At 40.0% G+C, this 17,617-nt stretch overlaps 1 long non-coding RNA gene and 1 other non-coding gene across 2 annotated transcripts in view; one reads left to right on the top strand and one right to left on the bottom strand.

Moving 5' to 3' along the window:
• Positions 1 to 17,617, bottom strand: part of LOC102178917 — a 543,725-nt gene that overhangs the window by 401,896 nt on the left and 124,212 nt on the right. The gene's annotated exons all lie outside the window — the stretch shown is intronic.
• Positions 4,859 to 4,930, top strand: TRNAC-GCA. Its single transcript has one exon. It is a non-coding gene; the product is annotated as a tRNA-Cys (tRNA).

Consider the following 17,617-nt stretch of genomic DNA (forward strand, 5'->3'; position numbering starts at 1 on the left):
ATTATCTGCCTTTATATATAAAATGGTAAGCATTAAGAAAGCAAGGTTGTGTCTTTGTAATGCCAGTGCTCATCATCAGTGCGCCAAAAGGTAAGTAGGAAAAAACAAAACAAAACAAAAGACAGACATATTTCCTCGAATGAATGGATGAATGAAGGAACAGCCATCCTTGAAGTCACATATCCACTTTTAATCCATTAACCTAGTTGTTTCACCCAAGGCTTTAATCTGGCTTCCGGTTAGACCCAGCCAAGGGGAAGCACCAATTAAGGGTCAGAACATGCTAGCAGAACAGGGACCAGGTACTTACTTCCCCAGCTCCCTGCTCCCAGTTCACAGTTGCCAGAGGTTGCTCTACTAAGGCCAGAGCTCCTCCTCAGGTACTTTTCTTTTAGCTATATTGCTCCAGGTTCTAACAGTCACTTCCTTCCCTTTGCCCCCACAGGCCATGGCACAAGTAAATACCCCTCCTATTGATTGCCTTCACCATCCTTCATGGATTTCCTAATCCTAGTTACACCCTGGAAATGAGACCCTTCGTTAAATCTTCCTCAGTTACCCTATATGGGTGTGCTGTCAGTATTACAAGGAATCCTGACTGATGCATCTTCTAGGGATAGGGATCACACAGAAAGAGGTACCACCATCGAGCTGATATCTCTCATAACATAAGAAGTAGTAAGTCTGAGTCTACCTAAGTAACAATGGAGACTTAGAATGGAGACTTGTGCTTCTGGAAAAGCTGTCTTCATTTATGTCTTCTGGGAACTAACCTGGCCCTTAAACACTGAAATCAAAGAGTGCCTCTTAAAGTTGTTTCTGGGGGAAAAAAGCTTCCCCTCTGAACCTTGGTGAAGTGGTTTTAGGGCAATAAAGGCCATTATACTTAAGCAAAAACAATTGCATCAAGCTATAACATTTGTGCTGAGTGGTGAAAACCATTCCAGTAGCCTCTATAGCATATCTGAATTATGAAAAGAAAAGCTAAGAAATAAGAGGTTTGATCTCTTCCCCTCAATTCAAAAATTACTGAAATCTGTAATCCTATTAGGAAAAAATCAACAGAATAAGCAGACTTCTCTCACATGCAGAAAGAACTTGAGATTTACTCTGATTTTTAGTTGAATTTGATATGTACTACAGTACATAGCAAAGCCCTTCTGTAAACTAATACTCAGGAAAAGAAAAGATATTTGAAATTGGAAAAAAACATCGTATGTTTTCACTGGTATATCGAACTACAAGTCCAGGTATAAATCTTTTCAGCGCTGTCAGGCCTAGAAAGGGGGGAATTATATAATGGAATATGCAAGAGGAGGGCTTAAGGTCCTTATACAGATGCAAGTTGATTAAAATTAGCACTTCATGAAATTGCTTTTTTTCCCCTACTAGATGAAAAGTGATTCTAAGTGGGACAGAGCTATAAAAGTTAAAAAGTCCTCATTTTTCAATCTACACTAAAGTTTCTTTCCATGTGTGACCTTATTTGGCACTTTAACCTAAGATTGTAATACATGAAGAATTTTAAACATTTACATTTGCTTATTATGGTTCTTATGAAAAACTGCCAAGATTATCTGAGGGCAGAGAAACTAGCATAGTAGAAAGAAAATTCAAACCCCAAGCTTAGGACTTACACAAAGCCACACAGTGTGTTTAAGATTTAGTCCTAAAGTTGCTGAGAGGATCAGATAAGAGTACATCTACATAGCACTTCTTACAGTGTCTGGTGCTGTACACATGGCAACTCAGTAGCAGTTACCATCATGATCAGTGTCCATGAGTGGCATAAGATTCAGAGGCAGTGCTGTCATTCAAGTCTGAAAACTTCGGCAGTACACCTATGAGGCAGTAGGTGCCTGCAAAGAGTTTCTAATTGTGTACGTATACAAATAACTTGACTCGACTTGATTTGAAAAGAGAAGCAGTTACAGTCTAGCAGGAATTTTAACCAAAATTGAAATTCCCCTTGGATTGCTGATTCAGATCTGTTACTACCAAAATACTGCAGAGCCTGTGACGTGGTAGTGCTGAAAAAAATCATCCTTAATGACATAAAGGGCCTGTTTTAAGACTACTTGGTTCCATTAGATTTCCAAGGTAATACAGTCTTCTGGGTGTCTTCATATTATCAAGTTAACTGGTGCACCATCCTACTAGGGTTGCCAATCACCCCTGAGTACCTTTTATCACATGCTTGGGTTGTTTCTATTTAAGCGCTCTCTGTTCTGCTGACTCACCATCCTCAGAAGTGCATGCTGCCTATTACTGACATTTCTGAGAGATGCACAAATTAGACTGAAGCACTGGCAATTATTATTTCTACTCTTCTCTGCATGACATATACAATATTATAAGTGGTACTTTTCTTTTGTAGAAATGAAATTAAGTTACAGAAAAAAGATAGAGTTTTTCAGATCAAAATCAATGACAGGCACACTTTCCAGACAGGCTTATAACGGAGAAGAAAAGACTAAAACATAATGTAGCACTTTTTTTTTTTCTCTCCCCAAAGAGCTTAAAGCAGGAGGTGGAATAGCATCTATGACATAATATTATTTTTAAAATCCCTAAAGGAATATAATAATTATTTTATCACTTAAATGTCTTTATTATTTAAAATTAAACAAACATAATCTATGATTCAAAAACTGTGTTATTAGGAGCCCCAAATTTATTGGCCATGGTAAAGGCCAAACTTTTAGAACCATACAATGGTTATTATGCATGGTTATTGCACAGCATTTGACCACCCAGTGGTTACATGCAATAATGCCAAAGTTCTGAAATGGCATCTAAGCCCATACCTGTTAGAAGTTTCCCTCTTCACACCCTTCTCTCCGAGGGAGACAATACAAACTCCATCATCTCCCTGTGCCCAACCCTGGCACCAGTCCTCTTCGCTACCTTTATATCCACTCAAGTGTCACTTCTATAAGTGTTTCCTAAAAGTAGTAACACTCCTCTTTCCCACTTCTTGCTTGATTCTTAGCACTTTCCATCATTTGACACTGTCACACATCTCAACACCCAACAGTCTCCACCTAACATGTAGACACCTGTTGCTTATAATCTATCTCCTTCTACTGCCCTTCTCTAGGGGATCTTCCCAACCCAAGGATCAAACCCATGTCTCCTTCATTGCAGGTGGATTTTTTTTTTTTTTTTTACTGTCTGAGCCACCAGGGAAACTACTAGAATGTAAGGACCATCAGATATTTTGCAATGATTTGCTTATTGCTATACTCTTGGGCCCAGTACAGTGTCTAGCACAAAACACATGTCAAATACTTTTGTTGAATGAATGAGAGAGACCTTCCCTTCCTGAGAGTAGAAATTTACATTTCTGTGTAAGTTCCCTGGGGCCAACTACAGGAGAATATCATACTCATAAAGGGTGGGAATGCAAACTAGTACAGCCACTATGGAGAACAGTGTGGAGATTCCTTAAAAAATTGCAAATAGAACTACCTTATGACCCAGCAATCCCACTGCTGGGCATACACACGGAGGAAACCAGAATTGAAAGAGACACATGTACCCCAATGTTCATCGCAGCACTGTTTATAATAGCCAGGACATGGAAACAACCTAGATGTCCATCAGCAGATGAATGGATAAGAAAGCTGTGGTACATATACACAATGGAGTATTACTCAGCCGTTAAAAAGAATTCATTGAATCAGTTCTGATGAGATGGATGAAACTGGAGCCAATTATACAGAGTGAAGTAAGCCAGAAAGAAAAACACCAATACAGTATACTAACACATATATATGGAATTTAGGAAGATGGCAATGACGACCCTGTATGCAAGACAGGAAAAAAGACACAGATGTGTATAACGGACTTTTGGACTCAGAGGGAGAGGGAGAGGGTGGGACGATTTGGGAGAATGGGAATTCTAACATGTATACTGTCATGTAAGAATTGAATCGCCAGTCCATGTCTGACGTAGGGTGCAGCTTGCTTGGGGCAGGTGCATGGGGATGACCCAGAGAGATGTTGTGGGGAGGGAGGTGGGAGGGGGGTTCATGTTTGGGAACGCATGTAAGAATTTAAGATTTTAAAATTTAAAAAAAAAAATAAATTAAAAAAAAAATTACAAAATGAGGAAAAAGGAAGGTTGCTTGTCCTGTTTCACTGTTATACTGAATCATTGTTTCTGATAGATCCATGCAGGGAATATTTAATTTTCCATGGGACTGTACCTCTGTCATATCATTTACTGTTAATTAGGGTTCAGATGCTACGAAGTTAAACTGTGACTATCAGATTTTTATCTTATAGAAATTAAATGATTTCTGTGCAGAAAAAAATAACTCCAAAGATTATACCTTTATTGTAGTTTATAAAACAATTTTTTATCTACCTGGAAATCTTTTTTTTTTCTTTTTTTCATTGCCTTTAAATGCACTGTGCCTCAAATGCATTTTGAACCAGCTTTACCACTTGTCTGGTTCCCTTACCAATGAATTAAATAAATCTTTTACATGCACTTAGTCCATATCTGTATGAGAATAATATTTAAAAATTTTAAAGATAACATTTTGGGAGTTCGTGTGTGTGTGTGTGTGTGTGTGCGCCGGGGGGGGGTGGGGTGGGGGGTGGCGGTTGTCCTATCACAAGATTCCCAAACATATAATAGAGATCGGGAAAAAAGCAGCAAATCTGGTTTGCTGGCATATTCATTTCTTTGTCAAGTTGTTTGCAAGCTCAAATCAGTTTTTTAAAGTATCCACTTGTGTTTGTGATTTTTGAATTTAATTCTGACCTATGGCTGATGTTGCAGAACTGGAGAGTCAAGCTATTTGTCCAGCTGTTTGTCATTGAGAACATCTTTCCCTCTTGTTTGGCTTCCCTGGTGGCTCAGATGGTAAAGCGTCTGCCTGCAATGCAGGAGACCCAGGTTCAATCCCTGGGTTGGGAAGATCCCCTGGAGAAGGAAATGACAATCCACTCCAGTATTCTTACCTGGAAAATCCCATGGATGGAGGAGCCTGGTAGGCTACAGTCCATGTGGTTGCGACTTCACTTTTCTTTCCCTCTTGTTTGGAGAAGGAAATGGCAACCACTCCAGTATTCTTGCTTGGAAAATCCCATGGACGGAGGAGCCTGGTAGGCTACAGTCCATGGGGCTGCAAAGAGTTGGACACGACTGAGCAACTTCACTTTCACTTCCCTCTTGTTGCCTGAGACTCAAATATGTAACTACACTGGGCAAGTATTAACAAAATAGATTATAAAACCTCACAAAGGAGCTCTGTTCTGATTGTGTTATAAATAATAATAAACCTGTACAAAAATCTAACATTACCAGAATTCCCAGAAAGTAAACTAAGCTTCTATACTTTAAATATGTTATCATTCATTTCTTAAATCCACAAACCAACAAATAGCTAACCGGAAAACTGCTTGCTTGGTAAAAACCCAAGTTTATGTAACCAAAGTGAATCCTTGGACATATTAGACTTGTTTGACCATTTCAGTTTAAAAGCAGCTATATATCTTCTCCCTGACTTTATCTATGTAGACTATAATACAAGAAAACATTTCACAATAGATTTCTATTTTTTTTCACATGAATAAATAATTTCATCTGAAGTCCTCAAAACTCCTATGTGTTTACTGATCAGAAAGACAACATATTTGATATAAAATTTGGGGTTATAAAAACATAAAATTATTTAATTTAAACAAGTTCTGGTAACAAATTGAACAAATTAAATTATAATTCTGATAATTAAATGTTTAATGTCATCAGTGATTGTGTTCTGTAATATACCAATTTACACATAATATTCAAGATCTTTAGTTAACATTAAGAACACAAGATAACATTAAATTTAGTTAATTCATAAATAATCTTTGGGTATCTGGATAATTTTTAAAATTTTGTTGAAAGTGATCGTGAAGTCGCTCAGTTGTGCCCGACTCTTTGCAATCACATGGACTGTAGCCTACCAGGCTCCTCCATCCATGGGATTTTCCAGGCAAGAATACTGGAGTGGATTGCCATTTCCTTCTCCAGGGCATCTTCCCAACCCAGGGATCGAACCTGGGTCTCCCACATTGCAGGCAGACACTTTACCATCTGAGCCACCAGGGAACCCAAATTTCGTTGAAGTCCAGCTGATTTAAAATGCGCTAATTTCTGCTCTACAGCAAAATGATTTAGTTACACATGGATAATTCTTTTCTGGGGGTAATTTCTAACAAGATAAAATATTATAACATTTGTCAGAAAGCATAGTTTTATATGTATACATGTGTATATATTGTATGAGAAACCCTGAATAATACAACTTCAAGGAAAAGCCCATTGCAATATAAGCAGAAGCAAAGATTACATATATGTGTGTGTGTATATATGCAACTCAAGTTTGGGACATATATGTATTCATACGTATGTCTGTGTGCATGCATGCTTACTCCTATCCAACTCTTTGCAATCCCATGGACTGTAGCCTGCCAGGCTCCTCTGTCCATGAGATTTCCCAGGCAAGAATACTGGAGTGGGTTGACATTTCCTCCTCCAAAGACCTTGTCGACCCAGAAATTAAACCTGGTCTGCTGCATCTGCTGCACTGGCAGCAGCATTCTTTACCACTGAGACACTTCAGAAGCTACTCTGTTAATAAGGGACCAAATTTCCCCAGATTTTAAAATGGGGAGAAAATTCAAAGTGTTTTTTACACTTAAACTGACTTTGGTGTTTTCCAGAGGGTCCTGGGATTTCCCAGGTGGTACAGTGGTAAAGAATCTGCCTTTGAGCCATAGGGTTCAATCCCTGGGTCAGGAAGTTCCTCTGGAGAAGTAAATGTCAACCCACTCCAGTATTCTTGCCTGAGAAATCCCATGGACAGAGGAGACTGACAGGCTACAGTCCACAGGGTTGCAAAGAGTTGGACACAACTGAGCACGCATGCACACTTGGAAAATCACAAAGATTTGTTTTGCTTTAACTCATGTATTTGCTATTGTCACTGTAACAAGTCACCACCACTTGTCTTAAAACAACACAAATACAACCCCCCTTACATTTCTGGGAGATCAGAAATACAAAGCAAGGTTCAATCAACTAAAATTAAGATGTTGGCAGGGATGGTTCCTTCTAGAGGTTCTGAGGGGAGACTACATTTCCCTTCTTTTTTTCAGCTTCTAGTGCCCACCCATATTCCTTGGCTTATGGTCCCTTCCTCCATATCCAAAGCATATCACTCCAATCTCTGCCTCCATTATCACACCACATACTCTTCTCTTTTATATAATCCTTATGATAATACTGGTCTCACTCAGATAATGCAAAACAATCTTCCATTTCAAAAACCTTAATTTAATTATGTCTGGAAAGACATGTCTTTTATGGTAACATATTTTACTTTAGATATAAAGATCTCTGGGAACCCATTATTCAGTCTAGCATACCTTGTAAAAAGAGAACCAGAAATAATTAGGTAATCTACTTGAAGACCATGAGCCTGTAGCCCCCAGACCTAGTGGAGCCTGAGGATTGATAATGTTAACCCTTCTGGCAATGCCCTGTTACCTCACCATCAACCAAGCAGAGAACTGTTAAGGAACTGATCACACACCTAAGACTCTTCTCCCTCACCTTGTCTTTTAAAATGCTTCTCTGAAACTCTCTGGGGAATTCAGGTGATTTGGGCATCAGCTTCCCTGCTCTTCTTGTGTGGCCCTTGCAAAAAAACCTTTCTGCACTCCAAACTCTGACTTTTTGGTTTGCTTGGCCTTGCTGTGTATTGGGCATGCGATCTTGGGTTCACAATATCAAAAGGAGAACCCTTCATGTTCTGACATATCTCTGCCCTGAGACACTTTCTTTTGTTCTCTGTGAGATATTCTATCTTTTTTAAGCTCTGAAGGCAAGGCTTGCAGACAGCTGAAGTCATCTTAGATTCCTTAAAGGCATCACTGAGAGGTATGCAAATATATGCAAATAGAGTACACAACAGAGTAATTAAAATAAAATCTAGTAGCCTTAAATAGATACCAAATAATAGTCCTAGGAGAGGCAATTAATTCTATTGTTTACAACCACTCCCTTTGTTAGCTGATCTTTTTTTTTTTCCCCAAATGAAGAGATAAATCACTTTCTTTGCTTCTGTGAAAGAAAAACAAAAAACATTTCATTTATATTCTGCTTCATTTTTGTCTAGAAAAGCATAGCCAAACAATGCCTATTAAGAAGAGGAAAAATAACTCAGAAATGGACAACGGCTTGGAAAGCTTTCAGAGTCTGGCCACTGCTCACATTTTAGCCTCATCTTATTCCCCACCCCCTTCTCTCAACTCTCAGCTCCTTCTACATGGAAATCCTGGCAATTCCACCATCCCACATGCAACCAGTCCCCAACCAAAGGTTATTCCTCCATCAGAAGACAGACTATATCCCTGCCTTCAGATGCACACCACCCAGTCAGGGAAAGATACTAAAAAAGCAGGTAATTATATCATCCAGGATGCTAAATGCAATGCTGGAGATGCAAACAGAGTGTGGTGGAGGTGTGAACTGGAGCACCTAAAAGAGGAGGAAGGACCGGTCAGTGAAGAGCCTGAAAGATGTTACACTTGAGCTGACTAAAGGAGGTATAGGAAGCAAGTCCTAGTAGAGCAGAGACCTAGAATACAGGATCTAAAAATCTGTATTTGGAACAACTACTCAGAGTTACGGGGGTGAAACATCAAGTGTGAGGCCAGGAAGGACAGGAGAATGAGGCTCCAAAGGCAGAGCAGCCAGAGTCTGAGGCCTGGGTTTGCCACTACTAAAAGACGAACTCTGGTGCGTTCAAAGTTCAAAGCTTATTTAAGCAAGGGCTTCCCTGGTGGTCCAGCAGCTAAGACTGCCCGCTTCAAATTCATGGAGCCTAGGTTTGATCCCTGGTGAAGGACTGGGAAGCCTGGCATACTGCAATCCATGAGGTCACGAAGAGTCAGACATGACTAAGCAACTGAACAACAACAACAGGGAACTAGATCCACGTGCCAAGGACTAAAAGATCCTGCATGTAGTGAGGAAAACTTAAGATTCAGCATGCCACAACTAAGATCTGGGGCAGCCAAAAAATTATTTTTTGAAAAAGTTTATTTGAGCAACAATAAATTCCAACCCAGCAGCACCAAACCAGAAGTGGTTAGGAATGTTCTACCAACAGGGACTGGGCAGAGCTTTTTATAGAGAAAAGGCAGAGTAAGGAAGTTATTGACTCTCTACAGCTTATGGGAGTAACTATCCATCTAGAGTGGAGACCACCTGTGTACACCTTCACAGAAGAAAGGAGGGGCCAAGACTAAAGGAGCCGGTCTCTAGTTCAGAGGCTGCTACTGTAAAACCCAGGTGGCTTCAGTGAAATAAGCGTCAGTGGACAAGAGAGGGGGGCACATTTTAAAGATATTAAGGATGGAGAGAATTAACTGAATTGATCATAGATAGAGAGCTGGGATGAGAAAATAGTCAATGTCACTTCCCAGTTGTCAATGGCAAAGCCCTTTGCTATGCTATGCTAAGTCACTTCAGTCGTGTCTGACTCTGTGCGACCCCATAGACGGCAGCCCACCAGGCTCCCCCGTCCCTGGGATTCTCCAGGCAACAACACTGGAGTGGGTTGCCATTTCCTTCTCCAATGCAAGAAAGTGAAAAGTCAAAGTGAAGTCGCTCAGTCGTGTCCGACCCTCAGCGACCCCATGGACTGCAGCCTACCAGGCTCCTCCATCCATGGGATTTTCCAGGCAAGAGTACTGGCCTGGGGTGCCATTGCCTTCTCCAGGCAAAGCCCTTTAACGAATCCCAAATAATAAAAATAGGTTTCGGGTAATAAAGTCAAGTCTAACCGTTACCCCCGCCCCACTCCTCCGCCACCCCTTTTCCTTTATGCTTAGTTCCACTGGCTCATAAGGTGGCACATGCAGAGGCTGAACACCTGGAGCTTCGGACCCAAGTTCCTGGTATGAACCGGCTGGGCTGCACATCACCTCGGGGCATGTGCTGCTGCTGCTGCTGCTGCTGCTGCTGCTAAGTCGCTCAGCCGTGTCCGACTCTTAGCGACCCCGTGGACTGCAGCCCACCAGGCTTCTCCGTCCATGGGATCTTCCAGGCAAGCGTACTAGAGTGGGGTGCCATTGCCTTCTCCTCAAGGCGTGTACAAGTGCCTAAAACAGCCCTCAGGCAAGATGGCGGCAGGCCACGGGCAGAGAGGCTGCGCAATCCTGGAAGAGAGGCGGGAACCACACAGCGGGGCCCGGCCCGAACCCGACACCTCCTCGCTGACTAGACCCCCGAAAAGCCGCCCTGCCCACCACCTGATGCCACGGCAAGAGAGCGTTTACGCTCACACCTCTCTATTCTCTGATAAAGACTGCTTCTGAACTGAACTGAGTCTCATTCTGTGGGTGGGCTCGAGTGACACCAGACAGGCTGACTCGTGCAAGGCCTGACTTGGAAGAACTGCTAACATAATTTTCATGCTTGGCAACTCTGTAGGTACTGGTGTCCAAATGAAACGGGAGCATGGGAATAGGATTTGGGGTTGGAGAGATGCTGAGTAGCATATTAAATGCACTGAGGAAAAAAAATGCTTGATGAGCAGGAGGCAGATAGGTTCTGGCACATGGATGGTCACATGGAGTATTAGTGTAAGGGGATATGGCAATAGGGGAAAAAGACCCCAGAAGAGGCTAGCTGGCAGCTGGGCAGGGGGAAAAAAAAAAGTGATGGCTGAAGTAGGACAGTGACAGCACGGATTTAGAAGTGACAGATTCAAGATATATTTAGGAAGTAAATTGATTTTGTCCCCTTCATTCTTCAACCATTCAAACATTATTCATGAGCCGGACTATGTTAATTGCTTTTATGGAATGAGTAATCACAAGCTAGAAAAATTTGGATGCTGAAGACTTTGGCATGTATTGTTAGGGTCTTTTTTTCCACTCTGATGTCTAGAACCTTCTTAATGTTCATGCTAGAAATACGCAAAAAGAGTATTCCAGTCTCTTTATTTTCTGGGAGTAATAGAGGTGATTTACCCAAGTCACTTAGCTAATTGACAGAGTAGAATTAAAATCCTTCTGGTTTCTAATACGGTACTGATCTCTCAACTTGGTGTGTACTTATAAATATTTAAAACAGCCTTCTAAAGATACACAGAATGTCAGAGAAGCTACACTTTAAACAATCCATCCTTATGCCCAAAGGTACATTAGAACTAGAATCATGAAATTAATAGCTATTGATACTTACTCACCCAGAATCAATACATTTCTTGGTTAAGATGAGTGGTTGTTTTTGGGTGTAACATAAAGAGATCGCGGAAAGCCCAGTGCACCTGAGTGCTGCTGACAGACGGAAACAGCATGCTGGGAAGGCAGGGGAGCCTGCAGCTAGACACAGGGGCTGGGGCCAGCTTCAGCCAGGCCAGAGCTTACGACTCGTGTTATGACCAGCCCTGGGCAGGGGTGGAGATATGAAATTAGTAACTGACTCCATGAATTTAAGAACCTCAAATTTGGAAACCTTCAGGACATCCAGGTTCCTAATCCAGGTCCCCATATTCTAAGTGTTCTGTGACTTTGGACCAACATAATTTTTTTTTAATTTTTTCAAAGTTGTTGTTGGAGTGTAGTTGCTTTACAATATTGTGTTACTTTCTACCGTACAGCAAAGTGAATCAGCAATATGTGTACATATATTCCCTCTTTTCTGGGTTTCCTTCCCATTTAGGTTACTGCAGAGCATTGAGTAGAGTTCCCTGTGCTATACAGTAGGTTCTCATTAGTTATGTTTTAAACAGTAGTAGTGTATATATGTCAATGCCAATATCCAAATTCATCCCACCCCACTGTTCCCCCTTGGTATCCACACATTTGTGCTCTATGTCTGTGTCTCTATTTCTATAAAAAAGATTGTCTATACCAATTTTTTCAGATTCCACATATATGCTTTAATATATGATATTTGTTTTGCTCTTTCTGATTTACTTTACACTGTAAAATTGATTAGCCATATGTGAATGTTGCACAAGTAGAATTGTGCCCCAGAATGTGATCCTCAAAAGAAAACCTATGACCAAAATGGTGCTCTGGCCCTAGACCGGAAGTAAGAATACATGATGTATATAGGTTATAAAAACCCCTAAAACAGGTCATGTTTATTCAAATTATTTTATCGTGAAATGAAAAAAAAAAAACCAAGCAGACTTACTAATATAATGAATCTAAATTGAAATGCCACATTCTTTATGAACCACTGCTACTTTCAAACAGTGTTAAGAACAAGTGTTCACTAAATGCATTCCTTTTAGAAGCTGTCTTAATGTGGAAGTGAAATACCATATACACTCACCATTTCCATGGTAACTATTTTCTTACTAAATGGAACTAGCATAATCAGCATTTAAGACCTTCTATTTCCTGAAATGTTCATCTTATGTGAATGTCTTTATATTCAAGTTACATGCAGTATCTTCCTGTTTTATTTTCTTCTTTTAATTAAACCTAATTTTGTTCAATGTGGTGGCTCTCTAGAGGAAAAATAATGTGGTGTATTTGTTGCTCTATTGTTTATAAGAGATTCCTTTATTATTTTAGTGTTTTCTAATAAAAACTGACATATTTCTTTTTTTCATAATGTTGAAAATTCAGAGCTTCTTTAAAAATAATTCAGTCAATATATGTCCCGGATGTGGTGGTTAAACACCACAGGAAATGTTTTGTCTGTGTTAAAAGATTATTTTCAGAAAACGTAGAATCACGTTTCTTATAAACATATGAAAATAAACATGTGTTTAAAATGTTTATTTTACTCATTATGTGAATCTCTCTCCATGACATCTGAGTCTTATTTTCTACTAGGTCTCAACCTTTAGTCCTTGATGAACCTGCATAGCCCAGTTTTACCAAGAATCCATTTAGAATCTCCATCCTTGAAATCTGATAACCCTGGCCTGCCTTCAAGAATAATCTTGTTAAGTTGGTTTAGAAAGAACCCCTCTACCCTTGAAATCCACTCTTAGTAAATTTTCATTGTTCATCTGCTCACTCAGCTGTTTGGCTATAATTTCCCAGCTGTTTTTGCTGTATTTGGACTTCCCTGGGAGCTCAGATGGTAAAGAATCTGCCTGCAATGTAGGAGACCCCGGTTGGATTCCTGGATCAGGAAGATGCACTGGAGAAGGGATAGGCTACCCACTCTAGTATTCTTGAGCTTCCCTGGTGGCTCAGTTGGTAAAGAATCCACCTGCAATGTGGGAAACCTGGGTTTGATCCCTAGGTTGGGAAGATCCCCTGGAGAAGGGAAAGGCTACCCACTCCAGTATTCTGTACAGTCCATGGGGTTGCAAAGAGTCAGACATGACTGAGCAACTTTCACTCACTTGCTGTATTTGGAGTTGAGCCCAGTATCTCAATAGTCTTCACATTTATCACAATAGTCCTGAAAAAAGTCTTCCTTACCGTTTGAACAAGCATAAGCATAACTTTTTTTCTTTAACTCAGACATGTTATAATCAGTTCAAAGGAAAAATAAAAAGCACAAACTTAAGGAAATAAAGGAATAAAATTGTAAATGGTGACAAAACTGGTTTTTCTCAAGGGGCAAGGAAGTCTCATAGACAAGACAGAGTTTACATATCTGCCAATTACCTACAGTTTAAAAACCCTGCAAAATAGTTCAAAGACAACATTCTAGAATTTGTTGCAGAGCGACGGGAGGATAGCCAGGAAGACCGAGAGTACTTAATTTTCCACCGAAGTATAATTTTTATTTCTGGCGTTGTGTGGTGACCATAGACAGCACAAGTCACACTGTAAATTTCTTTCAGCATCAGTTTTGTATCATACTTTTCCAGAACCCTAAGACTGGCTTCTCACAATTTGAGCTGAAAAACAATTAACTGTGACAAAGTAAGAAAAAAGTGGATATTTAACTCTTACAGGTCATCTATGAAGTGCAATCTATACACTTTTGAGAAGAATCCAGTCTATTGATAATCCTTATTTAAAAGCCCATAAATAATCACTCAGTATGGCCAATAAGTGTATAACATAGATTAATATTCTCATTAGTAAATACATCTTTTGAATTTTAAGAAAAATACATTAGAAGGAAAATAGAAACTAGCTAGATAGAAAAGAAAGTGCTAGAGAGATTAAAGAGTTCTTAATTCGTTGAAATAATTATATAGCTTTCGTGGCAGTTTTTTCATACTGTCTTATTTAAACTGTTTTAAAACATATTTTGACCCTACTCCATTCAGTACAGTGGTGGTGCATGCTCAGCCACTATCGTGTCTGACTCTTTTGCAACCCCATGGAATGTAGCCTGCCAGTCTCCTGTACATGAGGCTTTTCATGCAAGTATAGTGGAGTGGGTTGGCATTTCCTCCTCCAGGTGATCTTCCCGACCCAGGGACAGAACCCACGTCTCCTAGGTCTCTTGCAATGGCAGGTAGATTCCATCGAGCTACCTGGGAAGCCCCTGTCCAGCACAGGGACTGTGTCTATCACCATGGTCTCCTCCACAGATCTTAGTGCCTTGGACATATTATATGTTGACTGTGGGACTGAGTTGAATGCAACTCAATGAAGGCTTCTTTGTGTATGTAAAGTGCCATTTCCCAGGCTTTCTACGGCCCTAATTTAATTTTAAAAATCATTTTAGATAATACTACTATCATTTATTGAGCACTGATCATGTGCCAGGCTGTGTGCTAAGAGTTTTACACTTATTATTTCATTTAATCTCTGAAACAACTATATGAAGTTATTATCCTCCTTTTACCAGAGATATAATGGTATTAGGTTTTATTGTTGTGCAGACCTACCCAAATATACACATGCATTTTGTCCTCTGCACCATCATCATCTTTCTGGGATTAAAGCCAGTTTTCTTACCCCCATTTCTAACCTCCATGTTTTAGGCCATTAAAAAGTGCGGGTGTGCACGTAGGCAATTTGAATGGGGCTCCACAAAGTGTTAGGCTTCCCAGGTGGTTCAGTGGTAAAGAATCCACCTGCCAATGCAGGAGACTTGGGTTCGATTAATGGGCCAGAAAGAACCCCTGGAGAAGGAAATGACAACACACTCAATCCAATGGACAGAGGAGCCTGGTGGCTACAGTGCATGGAGTCACAGAGTCAGTCATGACTTAGTGATTAAGCAATGACAACCACTAAATCTTGGGGTGTATATTCTGCTGAGTTATCTACAGGCAATTATAGACACCTGTGGAAGGAGACCCTCACACCCAACTGAGGAACAGCTCACCATATGCCTCAGCTCAGACACTGTGAAGTTGTCATCTCAAATGTAGGCAGATTGCAGGCACTGGTCCATCTTTCTGAGAGCAGAGGTCACCAGGTTCTCCTCCTTCTAGGCTCACTAACCTCCTCTAAAGACAGAACACACACCCAACTCAGGCACAACCCAACATTCTTCTGATCTACCTGGGCCATAGCAAAATGAGTCTTCATCCTTTTTCTAATTAATTGTTATGGTACCAACATCTCTCTTGATTTTTTTTAAATTTTTTATTTTTACTTTATTTTGCTTTATAATACTGTATTGGTTTTGCCATACATTGACATGAATCAGCCACGGGTGTACATGAGTTCCCAATCCTGAACCCCACCTCTCTTGATTTTTAAGAAGCATTTATTTTTCACTCTCAAACCAGCTAAGTTCTTGAGAAGGAAAAACCTTAATTTTAGAAATGTACTCTTCTGATGTAGGCTTCAGAGGTTGTTTTGGAATTCAAAAACTGAATAGGCTTCTTGTGCCTTCATAAAAGAAGAGTCCAAATGCTTCTGCAACCATTTGGAGGCCTCTGACTGAGTCTCAGGGGTAGGGAAGCATTTTCTGTTAAAGGCCAGATAGTAAATATTTCAGATTTTGTGGGCCACAGAGAGTCTGTGTCACATAATCAGCATTTTTTGCATAACCTTTTCAAAGTATAAAACAATTCTTAGCTCCATTGCTTCTGTAAGTTCAAGGGATTCACTTTCGTGATCTGAATTGTAAGAAGAGATGTGTTCAAAACATTTGTTTGTCTATTTTTCTCTTTTGAGCTCAAATCAGTTAAGAATGTCATGCCCATTGGGAAGTGAATATCTGAACTTGTGAGTTTTGTATTTCTATATGTATGTTTGACCCATGGCTGAAATTTTAAAACTCAAGCTATAATAAGCTCTTTTTCAAACATACAAATATTATATATCTTTTCTGAATCTTTATACATTTATAATTTACAATGACCTTTAAGTGTTGAGTGAGTGTGCAAGATTCATAAATTAGATAACAAAGTCTCTCCAATTAAAGCACTCTATTGTAATTGACTTATAGGGATAAATGGTATTTATATAAATGAATATTACTAAAATTCTGAGAAATCAAAGAAACTTATCTTTTAATAATTTCAGTGAGCTAAAAAAGGCATTCTTAATGAAATTAACTGAAATAATTTAAGAATTCAATAGTTCATAATTTGGATAAGTTTTTGCAAACGAAACTAATTTAATATTGGTTTGGTAAAAGAGTTATATCTTCTCTGGGATATCATCATTTAAGAATCATACAAGATTACATTTTTAGTTTACTTGGGTATGTTCTTCTTACATTCATACAGGCTTACTTATGGAATAAGCTGCTGCTGCTGCTGCTGCTGCTAAGTCGCTTCAGTCGTGTCCGACTCTGTGTGACCCCACAGACAGCAGCCCACCAGGCTCCCCCGTCCCTGGGATTCTCCAGGCAAGAACACTGGAGTAGGCTGCCATTTCCTTCTCCAATGCATGAAAGTGAAAAGTGAAAGTGAAGTCGCTCAATTGTGTCCAACTCTTCGAGACCCCATGGACTGCAGCCTACCAGGCGCCTCTGTCCATGGGATTTTCCAGGCAAGAGTACTGGAGGAGGGTGCCATTGCCTTCTCCATGGAATAAGCTAGCACTACTTAAATAAGCTAGCATTACTTCTGAGGAAATATCAATAGCCTTAGATATGCAGATGACACCACCCTTATGGCAGAAAGTGAAGAGGAACTAAAGAGCCTCTTGATGAAAGAAGAGAGTGAAATAGTTGGCTTAAAACTCAATATCCTGAAAACTAAGATCATGGCATCTGGTCCCATCACTTTATGGCAAATAGATGGGGAAACAATGGAAACAGTGACAGACTTTATTCTTTTGGGCTCCAAAATCACTGCAGATGGTGGCTGCAGTGATGAAATTAAAAGATGCTTGCTTCTTGGAAGAAAAGCTATGACAAACCTAGACAGCATATTAAAAAGCAGAGACATTACTTTACCAACAAAGGTCCATCTAGTCAAAGCTATGGTTTTTCCTGTAGTCATGTATGGATGTGAGAGTTGACTATGAAGAAAGTTAAGCACTAAAGAAGTGATGCTTTTGAACTGTGGTATTGGAGAAGACTCTTGAGAGTCCCTTGGACTGCAAGGAGATCCAACCTGTCAATCCTAAAGGAAATCAGTCCTGAATATTCATTGGAAGGACTGATGCTGAAGCTGAAGTTCTAATACTTTGGCCACCTGATACAAAGAACCAACTCATTTGAAAAGACCCTGATGCTGGAAAAGATTGAAGGTGGGAAGAG

This window comes from Capra hircus, chromosome 12 (assembly GCF_001704415.2).
Source record: "Capra hircus breed San Clemente chromosome 12, ASM170441v1, whole genome shotgun sequence".
In the NCBI taxonomy this organism is placed as follows: domain Eukaryota; kingdom Metazoa; phylum Chordata; class Mammalia; order Artiodactyla; family Bovidae; genus Capra; species Capra hircus.